General features: G+C 35.9%; 2 long non-coding RNA genes across 2 annotated transcripts; both read right to left on the bottom strand.

The window, feature by feature from the left end:
* Positions 1-21849: 21849 nt before the first annotated feature.
* On the bottom strand, positions 21850-23463 carry LOC127946476 (uncharacterized). The gene is made up of 3 exons (XR_008151095.1): positions 23409-23463; positions 23216-23280; positions 21850-22512 (listed from the first exon to the last, which is right to left on the bottom strand). It is a non-coding gene; the product is annotated as an uncharacterized LOC127946476 (long non-coding RNA).
* A 76-nt stretch (positions 23464-23539) lies between these two features.
* On the bottom strand, positions 23540-24751 carry LOC127946479 (uncharacterized). The gene is made up of 3 exons (XR_008151099.1): positions 24499-24751; positions 23788-24042; positions 23540-23634 (listed from the first exon to the last, which is right to left on the bottom strand). It is a non-coding gene; the product is annotated as an uncharacterized LOC127946479 (long non-coding RNA).
* Between the last annotated feature and the right edge of the window lie 896 nt (positions 24752-25647).

Here is a 25647-nt window from a genome sequence, read left to right as displayed (position 1 = left end):
ATATTTCCCTATTCACAAACTCCTCTTCCCTTACATTTTTAATGCTTTGGGCCACCGCCTGCGAATGTGACGACAGAAAACAGCAGTAGAGCTGCACTGAACCAGCTTCCCAGCAGCAACGCCGCTCCAGTCAGCGTGACCCAACTGGAAAACAGACTGAAAAGAAAAAGAGATCCAGTTTGGATTTGTCTCTTCACCAGAAAGGCTGGACGTCCTCCAACTTGGCAACCCAGTCCTCTTCCTTTCACACTAATGTTCATTTTCCTCACATCCAGTCACAGTCTGTACTTCAGCTTTGCCAGACTTCAGAAACAGATCCCACAGCTGCCATGTGAACGTGACTAAGATGCGTGCAGCAGTTATAAGGCTTCTGTCATCTACTTATCTGTCATCGTCTTCCAAACCGCTCCACACCGCCAGCCTCTTCTAACCAGTTCTCCAGGCCTCCAGCCCCGGAGCAGATTACTTTTCCCTTTTCTAAGAGTAAGGAAAAGCCCAACAGTGGAGTCACTGGGATTCTCCCTCCTCTGTGTTTAGTACAGACCTTGCCCCAAATCATGCCTGAGATCCCCAGCAGTAGAGAAATGCAAACAAGAGCAATCTGTTCTGTACCGAAAACCTGTCGGATTATTTAGAGCCGAGATGCACACTTACTTATGAGTGAAGCAGACAATACTGCAGTGCTTTTTCACACAGAAACAAGCAGAACATGCATACTTGTAAATTTTTATTTTTTTATGACATTTGATTCCTTTTTTATGATGGGGATCTGTGATTCTGTCTGCATTTTCTACATTCGGGAAATCACAGGGCCCTAATTTCTAAGCAGTTAAACTTATAAAAACAGAACTCCTTCGCAAATGCATGGTAAGTTTTGCAGAGGCAAACACTGCTTACATTTTCTCATGTAAAATTTAGTTTGCAAATTGCTCTATTTCTAATGGGACATCTTACACACTCGGCAATAGGCACAGATTTAGCAAGACCAGGCAAATTAAACGGTGCAGTTTCCTGAAAATAATTGATGAACCCACATGAAAGATTAAATCTTCTAATGGATCCTGTCTCAACATCTTTCAGGGAGACACGTTTAAGTTTAAGTTAAAACTAGGGCCGGGACTTTAATGTGTTAATTGAGATTAATTAATTACACAAAAAATAACGCGTTAACTAAAATTAATTAATTACAGAAAAAAATCCCGCATTTTTAATAACTTATTTTTGCACCGCGGAACATTTCTCTCTGGATGAGTTTTGGCGGACCGATTATACTGGAGCACCAACTAGCGTTCGCATCATAGACAGTAAAAGAAATGGACACATCGACCCCATTGGAACTCAACTGAGACAATTGAAGCCCATTTTTAGCGTTTTTTAGCACTTCCGTTTCTGACGCGCAGACTCAAACGAAGCTTGACGACGTCAGCAACCTGTCTGACAGATGTAAATCTTCTAGTAGCTGTGCGTGCAAACTGTACCACAGTAGTTGTCTTCATAAGGGGATCCATCCCACTATATTTAGTTAAAAACTTTAAAGCTGTAGTTTGAGCATTGGCGTAGTTGCCGTGTTTCACTTTTGCAGGGTGCTATAGTCCAGAGGCAGTGTGAAGTGCTCATTGGCACACTTAGTCTAAATGAAAACATTATGAGCCTGGCATGTGTTCATGGTTTTGATTGGATGTCATTAAGAGAGAAGATGAGCTCCTATTTTTTCTTTATGATGGAGGCTACTAACAGGTGCAGCCATATAAAAACCCATATAATACCGTTGGCTGGTTTGTTTTATGGCTTGATGGGTGACCTTGAACTGTAGAAAACAATAGCAAATGTACAGTTCTTAGCAGAGTTTTGCATCAAGATACACTAGCATTCAAAAGTTTGGAAGAGTCTTGAAAGAAAGTCTTGAAAGAAATAACAGTAATACAGAAATGACAAATGCATTATAATGATTGATTGAAGATGACAGCAAAGGCATTTGAAATTTTGCAAAAAAAAAAATTGAATGCAGGGTGCATTAATTACTTAAAAATTTGTAATGTATTTTTTTTCCCCTAGTTTCAAATAAATGCTGTTCTTTTGAAATCTTCTGAGCGTTTCTAGTAATCAAAGAATCCATAAAAAAGTATCATGAGTAAATTCATAAAATGTCTTTTCATTTATTAATATTTTATATAATTTTATGCTTTCAGCTACTAGTAAATATAGCACTTGATGCTCCGTTTAGCATATGTTTTACCATATTTAAATCCATTGTGTAAACAGTGTGGGGAAATTTCTGCAGATTCTTCCTTGTTATTTATTGTGATTCTAAATGTAAATCCCAAAAAATGTTCAGGCTGCATGTAACATTTAGTAATGTGTTCCTCCGCAACATTGAGTTTATTTCTTTTTTTTTTCAGTTTTCATCTCTCGACGGTCAACTCTGCGGGCATGGTGGACGAGTCGAGGGATCAATGTGCGATCAAAGGATAAGAAAGAGGAGCTGGTGTCAAAGGTCATGAAGTGTCTGAGTGTGTTGGGTTGGGTTACTCGCCTAAAAAACACACTAGAGAGTGCATTTCTTAGTTTTTACTTGTTCCATTGATAAACTCTGTTTACCGTTCAATACATGCCATGAGTTAGACTACATTCATTGCACAAGACATTTAGCTTCAGCTTTTTTTCAAGCAAGACCTTGTAAGCTAAAATCTGTAATTTAATTGGATCCAGAGTTTAGAGAAAGCTATAGATAAAGAAAAGCAAAACATGTATTTCTTTATATAGTAGCCCATTTGTGATGGTCATTTGCCTGTTCTTAAATGTAACCCATCATGTTTAGTTAAACTCTGCTCTGACTTTAATCAAGACTTCGGAAAAGAGCCAGATCCTTTCTCGCAAAAGTTCCTCCTAAAGTTCTTTCAAAGTAAAATCGGACACAAATAAGACAATTAAAGGCATGCAAGATTATAGAGCTGTATAATCCATGAACATGACAGCTGAGAGGAATTTAACGACAGAATGTAGGGAGTTTATCTTGTATCTTGAATGCAGATGTCAGTATTTTGTTGAAATCTCATCTTGAGATCTTCGAGGTGACTTTCCTCAATGCTAATGAAACGGCAGACTCACAAAGACGAGTCAGAGTCAAGTCAGGGGCTCTTGACTGAGATGGAAATCAGGCCCAGCCACTTTGATGGCTAATGATAGAGGCTAAAGTACGCTGCTCTTGCTTACTCTTACTCTTGTCTCTTCTGTCCTTTATACTGACAGAGCTCAATGGCCCTTTCACATCTGACTCGAAAAGCTTTGCACTAAATAGGAGGTCATGGAGAAGCAAGGATGCACTTCTGCACTGCAAATATTGTCAGGCTTGAAAAGATGACGTGCATTTTGCACATCAAAGATTTGAATGTGAAACAGACTTGCTACCCGCCACGCTGTGACAAACAGGGTGACTGTTATTCATTACCCTTACAGCTTCTAATATCAGCATGTTTAATTGATGTTTGGCTTATTTATGGAGGCCAACAGGGGTTAGCTGATTCATCGACTCTTAAAGGGGGGGGTGAAATGCTATTTCATGCATACTGAGTTTTTTACACTAAACATGGACAAAGTTTCAAAAATTAAGTTGTACGTTTGAAGAAGTATTTTTGTTCCCAAAATACTCCTTCCGGTTTGTCACAAGTTTCGGAAAGCTTTTTCAAGTATGGCTCTGTGTGACGTTAGATGGAGCGGAATTTCCTTATATGGTTCCTGAGGCACTTCTGCCGGAAGAGCGCGCGCTCCCGTATAGCAGAGCACTGAGAGCACAACAGACTTCACTGATCAGAGCAAGAGCGTCGCCAAATGTCACAAAAGAAGTGTATTTTTGGTTGCCAGGGCAAGACAACCCTGCACAGATTACCAAAGAAAAAACAGCATTAAGGGACCAGTGGATGGAGTTTATTTTTACAGAGCATCAACGGAGTTGTGCAAGTGTTTGTGTTTGTTCCCTGCATTTCGAAGATGCTTGTTTTACAAACAAGGCCCAGTTTGACGCCGGATTTGCATATCGTTTATTTCTTAAGGATGATGCAATCCCAAGGAAAAAGGGTCAAGATCGTGTGTTGGAACCGCAGGCGGTGAGTAAAACTGCTTCAAATATCTCTGCCTCCTTGTTAGTGCGTCCCCCTCCCATGCCGGAGACCCGGGTTCGAGCCCCGCTCGGAGCGAGTCGTTGCTGCTGCTGCTTTCGTTCAGTTTCAGCCTCTGGATCTGATTCTGGATCATAAATAAATGGCTGAATCTGACTGTAAGCCATGGTTTGTTTTGGATGATGGTTTTTCCCTCACAGTAATGTCACAGTTTCCACATGCTCTCAACGCAAAAGCCTACTGGCGCTCGTGATGCTTTAGCTTCGCCCACACGTCACCAGCCGGTCGTGTTTTTCCGGGAAAAACTGGTACAGATGATCTTTCTCTTATGAATATAATAAAACTAAAGACTTTTTGGAGTTATGAAGGATGCAGTACTACTCTATAGGTACTCAAGATTAACAGGAGATTGAGTGAAAACAAGCATTTCACCCCCCCCCCCCCCCCTTTAAAGTCTTCAACCTCACGTCAAAGTTAAAGAAAAATGTTCCTTTAGAATGATTCCCACACTTTTCAGAATCCAGTCTTTTTTGGTCTACATCAGCACATGCAGCAATTGAAAGATGATATGTCTGATATGTTGCAATCGATGGTGTTTTTAAAACACAATCTGCATCAGTCTGTCATCTTTAATCTCAGAGGCTACAGTACATTTATTCACTTGCGGTCGCTCTTCTGTTATTTTTTCGTTCATTTCCTGACATCATTGCACCTCAGAATGCACTTTTGTTTAGGTGCCAGTCACCACAAGGCACGGTAAAAATTCCCATCTTCCGCGTGCCAGTTCATGCTCTCAACTGACAGTACAGGCCTCGGGACTCTGATTTACACTGTTTACCTGAGTTCTGACTCTACTTACAACCAGATTTATATACAGAGTCTAGGAGTCTGCTAAAATTGATGAGCTTTTACAATTGAAACATTTAAGTACCATGTTAAATGCTGGATTGACTTAGCAATGATAGAGTGTTTATATATTACATATTTCTTTTATTTATAGGACATTTTAGTCATTTTTTATTCTTTGAACTATAAAAAGGAGTTAAATTTGACCAATTAAACAAAGAAAAGTATGTGGGAAGAGTGTATTCACTCTTTCTGAACGTTTCACACTTTTGTATTGCCAAGTACTTCTAAAAGAACCAAAAATAGGAAGTAATGACAAGATGCGAGGCTATGCGACATGATTTGTTGATGTGGAATGAGCGGTGTATCTGAAACAAAATGAGCAGAGGGCAACCGTGGAGCAACGAGGAGGTAAAGTGCTTTTTATGAGCTCTTCGTGAGTTTGGAGGTGGTGAAAATACACGCAGCAATGAGTGTGTTTAGTCCAGCAGACAGCGTCATGTGTGTTTGACTTTAAGCGGTGCTGAACAGACCGATTGATGAATGGGTAGTTTGATATCAAACACTGATCGGTCTGGACAGCACCACTTCTAGTTGAACACAGCTTATGTTTGGGGAGTTCGTGTGGTGTTATGTTTGTGGTATACGTCATTCAACCCGACTTTAGGTTCTTTAGGGTCGGTATCTTTAGGTTTGCTGTCAAAAATGTCAGTGTGAACGCTCAGCGGACCAGGACCAAATGAATCTTCTCTTTTTTGGTCCAGACCAAATAAGCCAAGAGAAATGAACTACAAGTGTGAACGCACCCTAAGGCCTGGTTCACACGGGACGATTTTTAAATTGTCGGCCGATTTTCCAAACCTGAGAGACCCCACACACGGCGATAAAAAAATCACGGGTCCAACAGTTTTGGTTGTTTCGTGTGTGGTGTGCAGCCACACGGCAATATAAACACATCACACACGAACCGATTTGACTCCCGAGCATTCCCAGGTCAGACGGGAAATCTCGCAAAATCCCTCGAGATCAAACGTGACTTTAGAGTAAACAATCATGGCGGACGAAGAGGATGCAGTGGCCATAGTTTGTGCTTTGTTTTTAACGGAAAAAAAAAAAACATGAGAAAAACAAGAAAAGGCGATGGTCAAAGAGGTGGAGACAACGCGAGCATGGACTATACTTGCTATATCATAATATGGAGATAAGTTGTTGTTTTATCTCATAGAAATGTTGTTACGTACTACACAGATTAATAACCGTTGAAATAAACGTTCATATATTCGTTTCCATGTACTCTGGTGGACTGCAGTTGTGGATGTAGTAATGCCCATCGACTTTATTTGTATTTGTTATATTTGTTATATTATATACGCCGGCTGTTTTGATTTTGTTTCCCGGTACTTCCTCACCGCCTCGTCACCTCGCTTTCTGATTGGCTACACGCCACAGTCCACAGGCTGCGTGATTGTTTGTCCTCGGGGGACACCACACACGAGAAGAAATCGGGCCAAATAAATCCAACATGTTGGATATCCCCGATTTGAGATCGGAGCGGTCCCGACATTCTTCCGAGCAGAGGAGAGCAGTCTTAACACACCACACACAGCAGGAATATTTGATCAGATTATTTTACAATAATCGGAGCATCCTAAAATTGTCGGAAAGGGGTGAATCGGGGCTAAAATGGGCCTAATTATCCTGCCGTGTGAACTAGCCTTAAATCGTTTAACTTTAAACTGTTGCTCCACTGAAAAAGTAATCTGGTCTGAATCAGGAGAGAAATCTGTACAGATCAAGCACCTTCAACAAATGCAAACAGTCTAAAACTATTATAAACAAATATGTTGTTAGATTTTGAAGTGAAACGACTACAATGGATGATTTTTACTCTGGAGGAAGAGTTATTGTGCAGTATGGACCATTTGGCCTGTCTATCTAATAGACTATTGCTTTCAAAACATTCAAACTTTAATCCTTAAAACTATTTTAAACTTCAAACTATTTCAAACTGAAACTTTTTAAACTTTTTAAAACTGTCTGGTCTGGTTTTCTCAAGCCAACTTAAAAGTTTTTCTTGATAAACCTTGTTTATTTACTTATACAAAAAAAATATACTGTGAATATTTTGTCTTCAAAAGAATACAAGTAACTCCAACTTTTAAATCAAAAATACTTCAAATTTCAGTCCACAGTGTATTGATTTGATAATCACAAATTAATAATATATATCACTATTTCATTTTTATTTAGTTAATTTTTGCAGCCCTATTTGTTTATTCTAATGTTATATTTTATTAAATTAATCTGCAAGCCCCAGTCAGAAAAATCCCTGACTTGGTGATTAACTGCTGCTGTCATCACTAGAAAACGAATGCAAAAACACGCACAAACAACTCTGAAATTATACTGCAATCATTCAAGTAGGTAAATAATAATTATATAATTTGCTTGTGTTTGTCAAAGTGTTGTTAGCGGCACCTGGTTAAACAGGATTGCGGGTGATTGACAAATGTGCACAAAAAAATGCTGCAGCGGTTTAGTGGATTGGTCCCACGGTGTTTTATACATTTAATTGTGCTGAACACCCCACCTGTGCTGACACAGTTGACAAATGTATGCGGATACATTTCTCCCTAATTAATCTGTATAATTGAAGTCAAAGCAAATTGTAGAATCCCACAAGCATGCCAGCCAATACACTAGAGGCGTTTATACTGTGACTCCCAGCTGCTATTATGCTGGTGGTAATTGCTTAAGCGTCCACTGTAATTAAAACAATCGATTATCAAATAGACTGAGTAAGTCAGTGTGTATTGTAGTTAAGTATAAATAAATTATTCCAATGTAGTTTTATTAAAAGTGTGTGTATTATTATGTTTAAATATACAATTAGGAGCCATATTAAGGATGATAGGGTTAGATATATCAAAAAGGCGGGAAAGCTGCCCCTGACAGCAGGTTAATGTCTTACAGCTGAACACCCACTGAGTCGTGATAAAATGCAGCTTGGTCACGCTGTAGTTCTCTTTCACATCCTTAACACATGGCTACATTTTGCTGCCAAGCAAAGAACAGTCTCCGTGCGTAATGTGCCCTAGTGTGTGAAATACCAGAGGGACGTTCCCAGCGCTGAGCCTCAGAGCGGAGCAGGTGGCAGCTGGTCGTCTTCATCCAGCTCCAAAATCTGCTCTTTAACCCTTCACAAGCCCGGGGTAACACAAAGCGCTGCAGTGTGGACACTACGTATGCTCGGAAAATAATAACATCATTTTAAAAGAGGTTTGTGAAAATGTCAGCCATTTAGGTGTATTAAACATGTAATTAGTTTTATATGTTGCTCCATTTAAGTTCTGTGTGTATATGACACCCAGGGTTTTAAACATGTAAGGGAAAACCAGAAAATATCAGGGAATTTGATAGTTATTAATTAATAATATAGGTTAGCTTAAATAGAAAATTCTATAAAAAAATTAAACATTTAACATTTTAAATATTTTACATCGAATGTAAAATAATATATTCAATATTCAATTTTTTTATATTAAAACCTGTTAACTGTCACCCGTCCCGAATACGGGACACTTACGTTGACTATACTATATTACAATCAAATCTAATCTAATCTTGACTAACTACATAGCGTTGGAAAGGTCTCCCAAATATATATTTTACCAATTTTTTTTTTTTTTTATTATGTAGGAAATGTAATAGATTAATTTATGACAAGAGTGCACCCTCAGAAATCTACATTACAGAAGGAGTTTGACCTTTGTTTAAAAAAAAGACTTCCTCGTTGCCTTTTTCTCTATCACATTTTAGAAATCATCAGAAGTTATATATCACTTGAAAACATAAAATCTCAAAATTCATCCTTTAAAACCCATTTTAAAATCAGACATTGCATTACCATGTAAATGGCACATCAAAATCATGTTACAAAATGTTTTCAGTCATGAATTATAAACATTTAGGTTTGTATCATGCACATTCAAGTCTATCTTCAAAAACGTGAGTGACAGTTTAAGGGTTAAATAATTACATTTAAATATACATTTCTGCTAAAATATAAAAAATGTAACAGGAAATATTTATTAAAACATATTACATTTAACATTCAAAATATTAAAATTGAATACTTTAAACATCACATTTGATTTTATTTAAATATAAAAAGTTGCAAGAGCAAAACTGTTTGAATTTTAAATGTGTATATAAGTGTAAAAATATTACATGAATCATTTAAATTTTTAAATAAAATAAATGTCTAAAATTTTCAACTGCTGAAAAAGTCACTCAAATTTATTGTAGAAGGTATTTTTTGTGTGATGATTATAGCATGAAATTTAAACAAAAACTTTTATATATAAGAAAATATTTATTTGATTTTATTTAAATTTTAAAATAAATTATAGCAAAAAAAAAAAAAAAAAAATATATATATATATATATATATATATATATATATATATATATATATATATATATATATATATATATATATATATATATATATATATATAATTATTTTCTCAGCTCAGCACACTCTAGAAAATGATTTATAAAATCTTGTTCCAGTAATGGGGAACATCTGGAGAAGTCATGGAAGGCTTTTCACAAAAAGCCCACAACCTGAGCATGCATCAGTACACAGCACCTCCACATTAAAACTCACCGGCCTACATAAAGTGAGCTGAAGAAGGTCTCATTTCAAAACTGGTCATCTGGCATCATGTTTGCTTAAAAAAACTGAAGACACAATATGAAGCTTAAAGCTCAGGGAGGCTTAGGTCATTGTTTTAGCTTATCTGCCGTGTTTCCCTGTTTTATTAGGTGGATACTGAGCTGAAAGAGTCTCTTTTTAGGCTTAAAGGTGCCTTAGATGAGTTGCATCTGGGTCAACAACTGTAAAGAGTTTAATGTCTTTTACTCTTTCTTTGATTGTAAATCTATCCCACACAGAGAATAGCTAGAGCAATGGCAGCATGTTGGCTCTGTAATACATAGATTAATGCTTTTCATTTTTGTTCTGATTTCAATGACTAATGTTCGTGAATAAGCTAATTACAGATTTTGTGGTTTGAGGGCCCTTGCGTTTTCCCTTGAGGCATCTGCAGAACTATCCCAGTGTCTGGTTTCCATTTCCACACAAGAATGCTGACAGCCCTTGTCTGAATTTTTCGAGGTTTTTGAGAAAGAAAAAGAAAAAATCAGTGGAAGAAATGCTCATGCTTTCCATTAAGCTCACTTTGCTCCTTTATATGAAATATCACAATGTCACTCTTTCAGTTTGGCTCTCACGGAGGGACTGGTTTATAGAGGTCAGTGTGTAAAAACGCTCCATTGTGTTTCTAAACCCGCTGAACTGTGCCACCAATGCAAGAATGGGTTCTGTTGAAGCAGACTGCCTCAAGAAAAAGAAATGTTTTCAGCAGGATTTCATGGCCATTAGTTTACAGCCCCTGCATGAGATATATGGGTATGTGTTAACATTTCCCTCCAGGAAGTTCAATGCTTGCTAATATGTCAGTGTATTTTCTCCTGCCCTACAGTGACAATTATGAGTAAGCTATTGGTAGGCTGACTTCCTGAAGAGTATAAACACTTTAACCTGTCACTTGTGATTACAATGATGATGTGTGTTTGAGGGGGGACTTCCTGTTTGGCTGAACAATGATGGAGGCGTGGCTGTGGAACTGCCTAAGTATCCTGTTTTAAAATTGTTAATTTTATTTGAATTCAGTTTTATGCTGCAAGTGGTACAGAAATTACTCACATATATCTAATTAACATTATTACAATTTTAAAAAAGCTCACCACAGTTTATTTTACAAACCCCATTCCAAAAAAGTTGGGACACTGTAAAAATTGTGAGTAAAAAAGGAATTTACAAATTTCATAAACTTATATTTTATTCACAATAGAATAAAGATAACATATCAAATGTTGAAAGTGAGACATTTTGAAATGTCATGCCAAATATTGGCTCATTTTGGATTTCATGAGAGCTGCACATTCCAAACAAGTTGGGACAGTTAGCAATAAGAGGCCGGAAAAGTGAAATGTAAGTCCAAGTTCTAGAACAACATGCTCCCATCCAGATGTCGTCTCTTTTCCAACATGACAATGCCAGACCACATACTGCATCAATTACAACATCATGGCTGTGTAGAAGAAGGATCCGGCTACTGAAATGACCAGCCTGCAGTCCAGATCTTTAACCCATAGAAAACATTTGGTGCATCATAAAGAGGAAGATGTGACAAAGAAGACCTAAGACACTGAGCAACTAGAAGCCTGTATTAGACAAGAATGGGACAGCATTACTATTCCTAAACTTGAGACACTTGTCTCCTCAGTCCCCAGACGTTTGCAGACTGTTATAAAAAGAAGAGGGGTTGACACACAGTGGTAAAAATGGCCTTGTCCCAACTTTTTTGAGATGTGTTGATGCCATGATATTTAAAATCAACTTTTTTTCCCCTTAAAATTTTACATTTTCTCAGTTTAAACATTTGATTTGTCATCTATGTTGTATTCTGAATAAAATATTGAAATTTGAAACTTCCACATCATCGCATTCTGTTTTTATTCACAATTTGTACAGTGTCCCAACTTTTTTGGAATCGGGTTTGTATTTGTATTTTATTTATTTGTTCATGGCAGTGTTGTTTTAGTATTATTTATATATTATTGTAGTATTTATTTATATATCTTCTGGTTTTATTTTAATTTTAGCTTTAATAATTTTATGTGCTTTGCCACTTTTGTTATTATTATTTTTGTATATTTCTATATAGCTTAGTTTTTATATTCCAGTTTTAGTTTTTAGTCACTTTAGTACGTCAACTTTCGGTCAGATTCCAAGGCAACATTTCTCATTTCCATTGAAGATATTTAAGTTTAAGTTTTTAATTTTAATTTTTTTGTTTTTTTTTGCTTTCAGTTAACAATAACAGGAAGTTTATGGTGTTTATGTAAAGTATTTGTCTAATTAGATTAATAAATTGGGTATATGTATGTTATATACATTCCTTTCATTTATTTCATTCCTTTATGTTTCCATAAACAGCGGAATGACAGTAAAGCTTGACAACACTGTTTCTCTTGGTGGTTTTCACATTGAGTGAGTGTTAGCATGGTATTTTCAGTTGCTAGGTTTTTCTGAATGGTAGCTAGGCCCAAGTCTGTGGTATTTTGTATTTTCTTTCAATGAATGTCTAAGGTATTTTTTGTCTGGAGATAGTTTGAGGTACAGCATCGTTCATGTTCTGCAAAGAGTTTTAGGACTCTGTCAAAGAGTAAAAGCCTGCGGTCCACCAAAATACACTGTTCCTCGATACAGACTTCTCCTTGAGAGACATTTCATGCTTCTCGGCACACTTTAGAGAGCAAACACTCTCACATCCAGAAATAAAAGAGGAGAGTGAGAGTCTGTGAAGCTCAGGTTCAGAGTGTGGATAACACGTATCTTGATGTAAACCAGACGCTGAAGAGACCATTTCTATGAAATATGTGTATGACAGGAACGCTGTGGTGTAGAATATCAGCTGCGTTCTTCATCTCTGAACAGAACATGTGACTTCTGTGATTCTGCTTTCTACATAGATGAGACAGAGAACCTGTTATTTGCAGAGATGCATATCATTTGCAAAAAATATTTACCTTATTAATAGCAAATAATACCAATTTGGTTATGTAACTAGAATCTCTCTCTCACACACACACACACACACACACACACACACACACACACACAAACACACATATATATCAAATGTTATCAAATTAACTTCATGATCGCTTTTTTACATTTTTAAATGTATGCATTTTTTAATATATTTAATATATTTTTTGTTATATTTTTATATATTTTATTTTATTTTTTATATATTGTTTTATATATTTAAATTAATTGTACTAAGTAAACATTTTTATTTATTAATAGTCATTTGTTCAAATCAAGTCAAGCCTCCGGTCCATCACTGTTCAGGTGTAATGTTGTAAGCCTTCATCAATAGTCAATAGATTCACTGCAGAATGTCCTTCCAGAATCAAAATGAACTGAAAAGCTCCACGCTGCTATTATTCTATTTCTGGCCAGAAGGAGCATTTCTCATAGGACATCTAACATCTCTTCAGAAGCCAAGTAAACATTGCCCTCCATCATGGTTTATTTATGTTGCTATGCGTGTGTTGTTTTTTGTTCTTGACGTGCCCGTCATATTTTTGTTTCCGTGCTACATCTCACCTGCCCATACGGTTTTTAAAGTGAAAGATGCAATTAAATGATCAAGGACGATCTTTGTGCAGAGCAAGATAAATTGATTTTCCCCGAGAAAATAAATTACTACACCTACTTCATCTGACCTGAAGGCTCCCTGTGTAGAGCTTTTACAAAATGAGGAGAATTTGAAATCACAGTTACTGGACTGTGTTCATAAAGACAGAGATCATTTCTATGCTTGTCTTTTAGATCTTCAATACAAAGAGAAAAAAGTATTCATCCATATTTAACACCCAGACCAGCAGAAACTGGCAGCTCTTTTATATTCCTTAAAGGGATAGTCCACCCCAAGTAAATTCATTAACGTTCCACATTAGAAAGAAAACAAAAGATTTGGAACGACATGAGGGTTTTGGAGCCTGACAGGATCTCTCCTTCACAAGATTTGTTGTATTCTGTTAAAAATCTCCTCATATCACCACAAGCATTTAAAAAAAAACGCCATTGATATTGATGGAAACCCTGCAGTCAACTGAGGTGCCAAACACCGTTATTACTTTGATGAAGCACAAAGCATGCATTGTTCTGGTTTGACATAGAATACAGAGACATTTGATTACATAACAATCCTTGTAATCCACTGGCTGAATCTGAAAGAAACGTATGTCCCTTTTATTATTCCAAAAGATTAGGTGAGATATGTTTAGTGGGAAACACTTGTGGAGATAGAGAGCAGGTGGAGGCAGGCATGACAGGTGAATGAATCCTTCCTCGGAGCAGTTTAAGGCAAGGCTCGACATGCACTGGATTCGACAAGAGCTTGGATTCAAAGGTTTGGATTCAAGTCCTTAAAAAAGAGCAGCATTTATTTCAAAATATAAAAACAATTGCAAAGACAGTTAAAGATGAAAGAGGACCAGTCCTGGAGTATTTGTGTTGTTTTGTTTTTTTTATGTTTTATGCGGCAGTCGTCTGTGAGGGGCTGCCGCTTTTATTTTCATTTCGTGTTCGTTCATTTGTTTATTAAAGTTTAATATTTAAATGTTCACAGGTTCCCACCTCCTTCTTCCCGATCTACGAACTGTTACATTGAATTTTCATAGTCGTTGGAGGCTTGCAAATTAGTAAGTTAATAGAAAAAAACAGTGGATAATGTACAAAAACACATGAATTTTGATTATTCAAAACTAGGAACCTTAAATTCAACTTATATATGGATGGATGGATAGATCGAGTTTCCTAAATCTATAAATAAATAAAAAACATAAAAAATGCAAGCCTAATTGCAATGCAAGTTAAAAATGCAAGCCTAACTGTTTAAAAAAAGTGGTCAAATACAATAATATGATCAGCTCATTAATGTGTTGCACCACCTCGTGTGCAGTCATTAAATGCATTCTCGGTCAGCAGCATCTGTGAATAAATCAAAGGTGATCGATAATTTAGCATTCGGTGTGAAAGCACAAATCATCTGTGCGAAAGGTCCTTTAGATTTGTTAAAAGTGCAGTTGAATCTTAGTTAAAAGGCTGGCCTAGAAAGTCAGTGGACAAAATGAACTGGCAACTGCACAATGCTTTTAGTCTTTCTCTGCCCTTGAGCCAGACTCTTAGTTTTGTCGGAGGACATTTCTTGTGTTCCCCTTCAGTAGGTTGTCCTGGACATATTGTGTGCTTCAAGTTTGTGAGCTGGAGCGTCTTTACCAAATGAATGCATCCATTCTTGTCTTTCAGAGCTGTCCTCTGTTGTTTCTAATAGCATTGGCATTTTGAAAGGACTGTAGTTCTCTGCAAGACCATTTTTTTTTTTGGTTCGTCCCACACTGGACTTGGAGTTTTAATTGCCTAAGCACTTCATTTGCTCTGGAGTGCAATTAGATATGTTGAAGTCAATAGATATGATCTATTTTGGTTGCCTCGTCTGAGGGATCTCTGGTGTGTTGGAAGTCAATGAGTTTGGATGCATAGCCCATGATAAATGGTCCTTCTCCCTGGTGTTAGTCAAGAGCCCACTAGCATTATTCTGATTTAGCTGCAGGCGAGACAGTGAAGACTGACTAATGCCCAGGTTCAGATAAAAGCATTTCTCCAGATCACCAAATTAGAAATTTCAGCTTTGCAATAGCTCTCAGCTGAAATAAATTGTTCTTTAGAAAACTGCTAGTTAAATTCAGAATAATGAATAAATAATGAGGGACCTGAGAAGCTTTTACTGGACGTATAATGTAAAATATCATGTCATCTAAAATGCTACTTTCTGCAATATGCTATGTCAGGTTTCTTTGGCCCATTTACACTGTATGGTTCAAGTGACCCAATTACGATTTTTTTTCTCTCATGTGGCACAGATCGAATATGACCAGTGAACGTGTAAGCAGGAAAAAAACGCATGGTTTCGGATTTTCTCCGATCGGATGCAGGCCTCATTCATATGTGGTAATAAATTGGATATTAAAACACTGTATCATTTTATTTGCAACTGCATCCATTGTATTTTGTGCTGTTTTACTTCCATTTCCGGGTCAGAACATCTACGTTTGGTAGTTTCAGCAGTGTATAGTGTAAATGCAAAAATAGGATACGGGTCACTTTTAAAAGAAGATGTAGCGGGTCGTCAAAAAAATCGGATATAGTCAGAAAATCGGATTTGGGCATTAAGACCTGCAGTGTAAATGCAGCCTTTATGTCTTCATGAAATATCTGTATATCTGAGCTTGATCAGTGGTTCTCAAACTTTTTGACTCCAACGCATCCCATTGTTCACAACGATATTCAAAGTCTCAGAAGCCTAGTTTTGCTTACAAATATAACTACTTTTTAAGAAACCTCATAAAAAAAAAGTCATAATCAGGTGTAATGGAATTACTTTTATCATGCATTGTATGTGTTTGTTTCATATTCATATCCATTTGTGTTTTGTCGTCATTCAACATTAGGGATCTGTTCAGTTTGATTAGAAGAAATATAAGTGATTATGAGCTTAACGAGAGCAGGTTTCCAATCACCTGAGGTGTTCTCTTAAAATCAGCTCAAAAGCCTGACTAGACTCAAGTGGTGCTTCAGGGTTTAATCTTTCTTCCCTTAGGTTTAGCCGGTGCAAGTTATGTACTGTCTTTCTTCAACATATTTATATATTTTCCTCTGTTGCTCAAGGCAACTGTCAGCTTGAGTCAGGTGATTTTCCCCTGGCCAGAGACTCGATACTTGTTCCAGGTCAAATACCAGTAGTAAGACGCAGTTCTTTCTTTCCTTCGTTCAGTCTCTTTCCATTATGGGCTCTTTTTCCATTACTTAATGATTCCTTTCATTTTCAGAGCTGAAGAGAAGCACCTCCCAATAAAAGCTTTGTATCTGACTTTGTATATGGTTTACAATAGGAACCAACTTAATCTTTAAAGAGGCAATGTAATGGATATTTTCTTCTGTTTAGTGATGAACATCTGAGTTAAACATATTGTTGAAAAAGAAAAAAATGTAAGGTGGGAACTTTATTTTGTCTTTTGGCTGATGATGGAAGCAGATCAGAATCAGAGCTTGCAGTCGACTGTAAGAGAGCAGCAGGTGAAAGTGAAGTTTAGTCGCATGGTTGAATTGTTCAGATTAATATATGCAACATGCATTTAGAAAATGGATAGAATAAAAAAAAATAGAAAGTTCTTTTTTTATTCATGCCAGCTTTAATTTAATTTAAATGTTCTTGCCTCCTTCTTCCCGATCTATGAACTTTGTTACACTGTATTTTCATAATCGTTGGAGGCTTGCAAATAAGTAACATAAAAAACGTGGATAATAAATGTATGAAACACTAAAATATTGATTATTCAATCTAGGAACATTACATTGAACTTAAAGATGGATGGACGGATAAATAGAGTTTCATAAATCTAAAAAAAAAATTGCAAGCCAAATTATAAAAGAAAATAATAATAATAATTGAATAATTAGTTATAAAATAGTAGACCTTTATATTTATGAGTAAGTCAGATGTATGAATAATGTTTGCATGATTTCGCAATTTAAATATGAAGGCCAAGTATGATAACTGTAAAAAGTTTTTGAGAATAAAGGAGTCCACACTACAACTACAACAATAAAAACACTTTCAGAACGACTTTTTCCTGCTGATGAATGATAAAAAACATTAACAGCCCATCAGAATCCACCTTTAAAGAACACAGCATATTAAGTGGAAGACAACAACTACAGCATTTGCTTATAATCAACAGAACAGTGGGTAATAACATAATCATCATTCTTAAACTAAAACACTGTTCCGGGGAACCAGCTATTTCTGCTGTCCCTAAAGCACCTCCTGCTGGCAGAGAATGAATGTGCATTTTCAATAAGACTTCGTTGTTTTATGTATAACCTATACTTCCCCCGGGGCAAGGGTGGTGGCGCTATAACACAGAAAGCTGTTTTGAAAACCAGTGTTTACACTGAAGAAAAATGTAGTATTATATTACACCATTGTATTATAAACACCACAGCATATGTTGCTTATTTTTATAATATAAAGCCCTTTTTCCCAGGACACATCTTGGCCAGGACTGGTCGGTTACGTACAATGTCTGCATGTTATTGGTAAAACGGTCATTACTTTCATTAAGTATGAAAACAGGAAACCAAAGTCGAAACCTAGAAATTTTAGGCAATATAGAAATCCTGGCCGGGACGTTTCCTGGGAAAATGGCACATTTGGTCACCCTAGTTTATTTAGAATATCCAAGCTGCTCCTATCTATACAACAAAAAGTAGATGCTGTTAGGCTCCAAAATAATTTAAAGCAATTAAAAATAATAATAATTATAGGCTTAAATTATTTAAAAAAAAATATCAAGCACATAATATAATACCCAAAGACTGCAAATGTTTTGAGCTGAGGTTGAAATGTCACCAGAGTTACAATTTGGCTGTGCAGGATAAAAGATGCTAGAGTAATATTTCCCATATAGTGATTCCTTCAGTTCCTTTATAATGGCTTCAAGATATGCGTAGTGAGACAAATTGCATTGACCTTTGCGATTAACACCCTACTAACAGCGGTATTTGCTTTGTACAATTGAATCTCTGTAATTTGAGGAACATCCCACAAAAAACAGCTGCAGTGCATTTTTCTTGCCATTTTCCCAGGCAGTGCTTGTAGAGCGAACACTAATTTATCACCAGCCCCACCGGAGAAGACTGATGCAAGCTGCATTCACTATCTGCTCCAGAGTTTTCCCTTTGCATCCCATTACTCTGTCAAGCTCTAATGTTGCTTACAGCAGGGCTGTTGACTGATGAGTGTCCACATTCAGACCATACCAGATTCTTTCTTTCTTTCAGCTCATATCACAGCAGGGCCCGTCCATCTTCTGCCAGCAGCATTTTATAGTGAAATTTTCATTTGTATTGTGGACTATATGCATGGTTTTTGGCATGAGCTTGTATTTCATATTAACCATGAATATTTCTAACATTCTTTGACTGTAATAGATGTGATGTAGTCTCTTTTCATAGGAGTCAATGAATACATTGCAGAAACATTAGGTCCAAAGAATGTCATAAAACAACACCCACAACAAATCAAAATTTTATTGCAATGAATTTAAAATGTTTACAGGTTTAAACGTTTGCCAAAATGAATGGTTAAAAGTATTTATAAACATCATAAAAGCTGAAATGAATTAACAAGTTGGGAGTAGTCCATGGATACAATTACAGGTTAGTTGTTAAAGCCTTGCAGAGACTTGCAGACCATTCCAGGCCATGAGATTTACCACTCGGAGATCATTTTACCAATTCCAAGATTCTTCTTTGTTACAATTCCTTATTTAAGTGGAAGGCTTTTCTAAGTTTTAGCGTCCTATACAATGACACAAAGTTTAATTTTAAGGAGTAATTCACCCAAAAATAAAAATTTCTTTATCTAAAAAGATTTTTGTAATTTAGCATTCCATCACTTGCTCAGCAATGGATGCTCTTCAGTGAATGGGTGCCGTCATGATTGAGAGTCCAAACAGCTGATACAAACATCCCAATAATCCACAGTCCACCAGTTAACATCTTGTGAAGTCAAAACATGCATGTTCTTGGATGTAAATGACACAAACGCAGTTATTTAAAGAAAGTTTCCATTATATCATCTAATATCAATAGTGTGATATTATATTTGTTTTAACCATTAAGTAATGAGAATCCACATGCAATGTAAATGCATTTACATTGTAGCATTTACATTCTTGTTTATTTGTTTATATAATGCTTTTCACAATACATATTGTTTCAAAATAGATTTTTTATGGCTTGTTATTTCCTGTGTGGTCATTTAGTAGTAATTCAATGTTCATTCACAGCCAATGTCCATTAGCTATGTTAGCCATCACAAATGTACATTGAAAAAGGTTGCATCTGGTTGTGTGTGAATTCCCTTTGTGTTGCGTCACTCTTTCAGAATGTAGTAACACAATCTCTGCAATTATTCAAACTTTTGACCCTTTTAGTCTTGAATGCAGTACAGTTACAGTACACCCCCCCGCACCCCCACCCGAGGTATGTGCTGCCTGTTTGCACAATACCCAAATACTGGATATTTCAGCTCAGAGATGCGTGTCTATAAAGCAGCTAATTCCTTCCAGACCACCGTGTCTGAAATGATCCTGAAATCTGCTTTTCATAAATGAAAAGATATCTGCTCTCTGTTGTAAATCAGTGAGTACTGTCATTAGATTGTCCCTATTAACATGAAATAAATGTTGCTTTGTGTTCCCTTTGACCTCTGCATCTGGGGTTTGATAACATGTTATTACTCTCTGTAGACCAAAAACATGGAAGCAATTTCACAGCATGAGAGTACCATTCAGATGACTTAGATCTGTCAGGATGAATCTGTGGATAAATGCTGCCACACCAGATCTTTAACTTTATTGTGAAAGAGAGTTCAAAGCATGTTATGCTGCAGGAAAATTCAACTTTTTAATGTAACATTTTCACATTTTACATCAGGAAGAGTCACAAATAAGCTAGACATCACAAACGAACATAACATAATATAAAGGCTTTTCTCAAAGGATTTTATAGACAAAAAATGTGAAGTTAATAAATCACCTTTTGTTTTGTTTTATTTAAACTAATCAGCCTAGACTCACTGGAAAAATGTGCCTCTACAAACTTTTTTGCAAAACTCCCCATAAATTTACCCATAAATACGATTCAATAGAAAAAAAAGGGTAAACCACCAACTACTTTTATTTTATTTTTTAATGTATTTCTTTTTTTTCTTCTTTTTTTTTTTTGTTGAGTAAATTATGATTACAGAGCAGATTATCATTTAATGAAGACTCGCTTCCACAAGGTTCCTTGCACAATACTACAGTAAGCTCATAACACATTTAGTGCATGATTTATAAACTGATAGATTTCAATGTTTGCATTCACCATAGCTCACCCAGAACTGCATATTACATATTCCACAGAATATGCTATTATTTTGCTTCAGTTTTGAACAATCTACCAACTGTTTTGTCATCTACATTATGAGAAACCTCTTTCATGAAATAATTTGTTTTAAAAGTTTCTTATTCTTTATATATTAAAATAAATTCCACTTGGTTTAATATTTAGAAGTTAATGACATTCACGTGTTTTATATGGTATAAGTATAATTTTTGCATTTCTTCCTCAAAGTAAAAATGTCACAAGATATACAGTAAAATAAAATGTATAAGATATAATTAAATTAGGGAAACTATGAATTTGTTTACATGCTGTTAATTAAAATTCAGTTTTGTCATCACAAAGCCAAGTAGTATTATTCATCCTCTTAATTTGCTTTACAAATTAATCAATATAACTTCCTTTTTCACTTCTGTAGCTTCCTAAAGAAAATGTTAAAAATTAATCTGAAATGATGGTCAAATTATATTCAGATGCTTCCTTTAAAGACTTTCAGACTTTCACAGCAGTCACTGTACATGGTTGTAAAGTATTATATGTGACTCTGGACCAGAAAACCAGTCTTAAGTGTCAATTTTTCGAAATTGAGATTTATAAAATAAATAAGCTTTCCATTGATGTTTTTTTTTTTTTTTTTTTTTTTTTTTAGGATCGGATGTGAAAATCTGGAATCTGAGGGTGTAAAAAAATCTAAATACTGAGAAAATCATCTTTAAAGTTGTCCAAATGAATTCTTACACTCTAAAAACTGCTGGGTTGAAAACAACCCAATTTGGGTTATTTTGACAACCCAGCGCTGGGTCAAAAAGGGACGAACCCAGCGCTGGGTTGTTTTAACCCAACCAGTTGGGTTATCATATTTAACCCAGCCTGCTGGGTTGCCTTTTTTATGGTTTAAAATGACTATATTGCAGGGTTTAAAAAAACAGAGCGGGTGTTTTTTTTTATCACTGTATTTCAGAAGGAAAACTACTGTATTTAGAAAATGTTCGATATCATTTCGCATGTGCTTGATGAGGCAGCGTTTGTGAGCTCAGCACAGCTCTGCAGCCGTTACCGGAGAAACCTACCTCTCCCGCTCTTAGCGCCTCCTGCTGGCAGAAAATAAACTCGCAGAGTGCAGCCATGTGGGGAAACAATGCATTTCTACGATACAATTAACCCAAATTGAGCTAGGCATTAAACCTACAAATGTTGTTCATTTTAAATATCACTTTTACACACAAATAATAATTACCAAAAGGAAAATATTTATTAAAAACAAGAGAAGAGTCAAAAAGTAACATGTTAGAAGAAATGCAGAAAAGGATGGCATTAACAGCTACAGAGTTCATAAACAAAGCATTGAACATTTGATGAATATAACTTAAGATCAAATTGGACTTTGTTCAATTGTATATATTGTATAAAAATATATGAAAACACATACAATAAATTTACAATTAGTTAGGTTTTTTTCCAACTATTCTGGCATGACAGTACACAAATAAATCACAACATTAACTTTGATATTATAACCTTTAACAGATGCATGTGTGTGTGTGTGTGTGTGTGTGTGTGTGTGTGTGAAAGAATGTTAGCAGGTGTATGAATGACAGTGTAAACTTTTCTACTAAACAACACAGAAAAAGCATTTAACTTTTTTTTTTTTAACAAATTATACACTTACAGTTTGTTTCATTGTCCATGAATACAGATCATGCATCATGGTCAATTTTCATGATCTCTTTAGCATAACTGATGTAATCATGAAGAAACCCCATCAGCACAGCATGTGACATCTACATCATCCAGGGCAGCGTTCTCCTTTAAAACCAGTGCTGTTTAGGGGAAAGAAAATTCTCCTCTCTGACCAGCATTCATCCCAGTCACCGCCTGCTCTTCATCAGTGGCCTAAGAGAAACACATTTGAAAAAATTAAACATTTAATTAAACTATCCATTTTCAGGTAGAGGTGTATTCACATCCGTAAGGATAGGTAAATAATCGGTGTTAAAGTTTCAACACTTTGTGTGGTTGTTTAATGTCTGTCTATCACAGCTCTCATGAAGTCTATAATGGCAGCACTAGTGTGAGGACATGCGATATTGTTTGAATAAATATTGCTTTCAGAAAGCTTCTTTACTGAAACATTAAAACAGACATGACATTCACATACCTCACAATATTCATGTACATGGAGGGCTGCTCTTCAAACCGTTAGTTCACCAAATAATTAAAATGTTTATAATTTACTCTCCCCATGTTTTTCCAGACTCATACAAACTCTGTTCATTTTTTTGGAAAACATATGAATATATTTAATATTCTCTTTTTGTGTCCTCTATTGCTGGTCTGGGAGACCAATATTTTATTTTGAACATACATGTTTGCTATCATATAATTTAAGATGTATTCATATATAAATATCAGAATTTACTTCTACAATAACTATATTTATGAAGCTTGAAAATACAGATTATCTAAACTATAAATGGATTAACAAATATTATGAGAAAACTAAAAATATATTAATTTATGTTGTAAAGACAGACAAAAGTCTTATAGGTTTGGAATGACTTGAGGGCAAGTAAATGATTTTTTGTGTGAACTTTACCTCTAAGAGCGCAGACCAAGAATAATGACTCTCCAAATCAGACAACTCCAAAGTTGGTTTGAGTTCTGCAATGAAAAACACAGACATCAATGGTCTTAATGAAATGAGCACATAATCACACTGTTGTTGCATCAAAATGTGAAGTAAACTGGCAGGAGACAACAGAAACATTTATTTTCTAAAAATAACTTACATAAAATCTCAAGGGAATGATGATCTCCCATGTCTCTTGCTTTTAACATCTACAAAAACAAAAAACAAACATTATTTTACTCTTAGTAAAAAAACAACAACTGATAACATGAAATTATGAAGTTTACTTGCCTTAAACGATCTTTCCCTCTCTTCAGAAGAAGCTGAGAAAACCACCTCCTCACACAAGCAGAATTGTGTGTCCTTAATTCCAGTTAGTTTGAGTTCTGCAAAGATGGACATCAATGGTTTCAATAAAATATTAACATATACATACATACATATATAAAATCACACTGTTTTTGCATCAAAATGTGAAGTTAACAGGCAGGACACAACAGAAACATAAATATAATAATAATAATAATAATTTAACTTACATCAGTCTCAAAAGAATGAAGTTATCTTGTCTCTGGATTTCAACATCTAAAAAAAACACACACATTATTTTAGTCTTAGTAAAAATAAAGATAACTTGATGTTATTCTGAAGTTTACTCTCCTTAAACCGTCTGTCCCTCTCTTCAGAAGAACACCTCCTCCTCATCCTCACACAGGTCTGTGACTCCTCACACAAACAGCTTCTGTATCTTTAACTCTCAGCGCGAGGACAATGAAGACACAAGCTGGACAAGTCTGAAATATTACATGTAAAACATACTTTTAACAGTTACCACTTCAACAGCCTCAAAATAATTATGCTAGTCTTTACTACACAATGCCGTTTCCTTTAGGAGACAAACATACATTCAGTTTAACCGCGAAAAAAAAAGACAAATTCACATGAGCGTAACCGTGACCATAACCGTCTGTTAACGCCTCAAAGAGAACAGATAATGTAAAATCTTATGTAAATATGACAAAATACATTCACAGACGTTATATTAAAAGTACATCCTCCGTTCAGTAACGTTAAATAAGGCAGTTAAGACCTCCGTGTCTGAGGCGAAAACCGCGTCCGTTTTTTTTATATAACGTTAGATATAACGTTAAGCTCCTTTGTTTCCGCCTTTCATAAAACCTTCCGCCTTTCATACAACCGGGTAAACAATAAAAGATAACTTTACATTTTGAATATTTAACGTTACTTACCATAGTCTTTCACTCGCTTCTCGCTTCTATCACGCTGAGAAAATGGCGGCTGCTCGCACTGGAGAGACGTACGATTTTGACGTGACGTGCGTGCTCTCCTTCACGTCCGCGTCCTCAACCCACCCCCGCTGGGTTAAAAAAGATAGTTATTTTCAACCCAAACTTGGGTTAAAACATCCCAAAGTCCTATCCAACGGCCTCAACCCAGCAGTTGGGTTGAAAAAACAACCCAGCGTTTTTTAGAGTGTAGCAATGCATATTCCTAATCAAAAATTAAGTTTTGATATATTTACGGTAGGAAATTTACTTAATATCTTCATGGAAGAAGATCTTTACTTAATATCCAAATGATTTTTGGCATAAAAGTAAAGTCAATAATTTTGACCAATACAGTGTTTTTTTTTTTTATATATATATACCCCAGAGACTTAAGACTTAAGAGTTTTTTTTGCTCCATACTCACATATGTCGAGAAGCCTTCTAGGGCGCTGAGTAAGTCTCCAACATTTCTCAAATCTTGAAGACAGAATTATTCAGCGCAAGCAGTTGTTAATGTGGCCAGTTGAATAATAAAACCTGCAGTTTGTTCCAGCCTTCTAAACACTGGAGCGGCGGTGTAAACATTAGATAACCAGTAGATAACCATTGCACCGTGCTTCATTATTTCACAGCTAGTGTGAAATAATGCAATATCCCTTGAAAAATGCAGGATTGACTGCCAATCCATGTCAAGGTAAACAACTACATGAATCTCGACCAAATCCTCTTTATTTCTGCTCTGCTTTGGTTTAAACATCGAGCACAATATTCTGCTAACGTTCAGCATCAAGTTGATGTCCTCACTGCCGTCAGTATGTTACGTCTGAGCAGATCAAAACCAGACCCCTGTCGTTGTCATGGAGATGCATAATTTGATGACCACTGCAAGCCAAGCTGGAAAACATTTAGAGTCCAACCAAGGCAGAAGATCATAAATCAGTGAAGTTCACCAGTCTTTCTATAGGCTCCAGTCTTTCTAGTCCATGCGTCTCATCCAGTGATGCACGTTATGTAATCAGTTGTTTTATGTTTTTATGTTACAACAAACAATCAAGCCCATGCAAGATGAGAAAAAAGTTATGCAAAAGTAATGTAATGCACATAAAACCT

The sequence above is a fragment of the Carassius gibelio genome, chromosome A24 (assembly GCF_023724105.1).
Source record: "Carassius gibelio isolate Cgi1373 ecotype wild population from Czech Republic chromosome A24, carGib1.2-hapl.c, whole genome shotgun sequence".
NCBI classification, from domain to species: domain Eukaryota; kingdom Metazoa; phylum Chordata; class Actinopteri; order Cypriniformes; family Cyprinidae; genus Carassius; species Carassius gibelio.
Note: the sequence above shows the minus strand (reverse complement) of the source record. Positions and strands in the feature narration are given on the sequence as shown.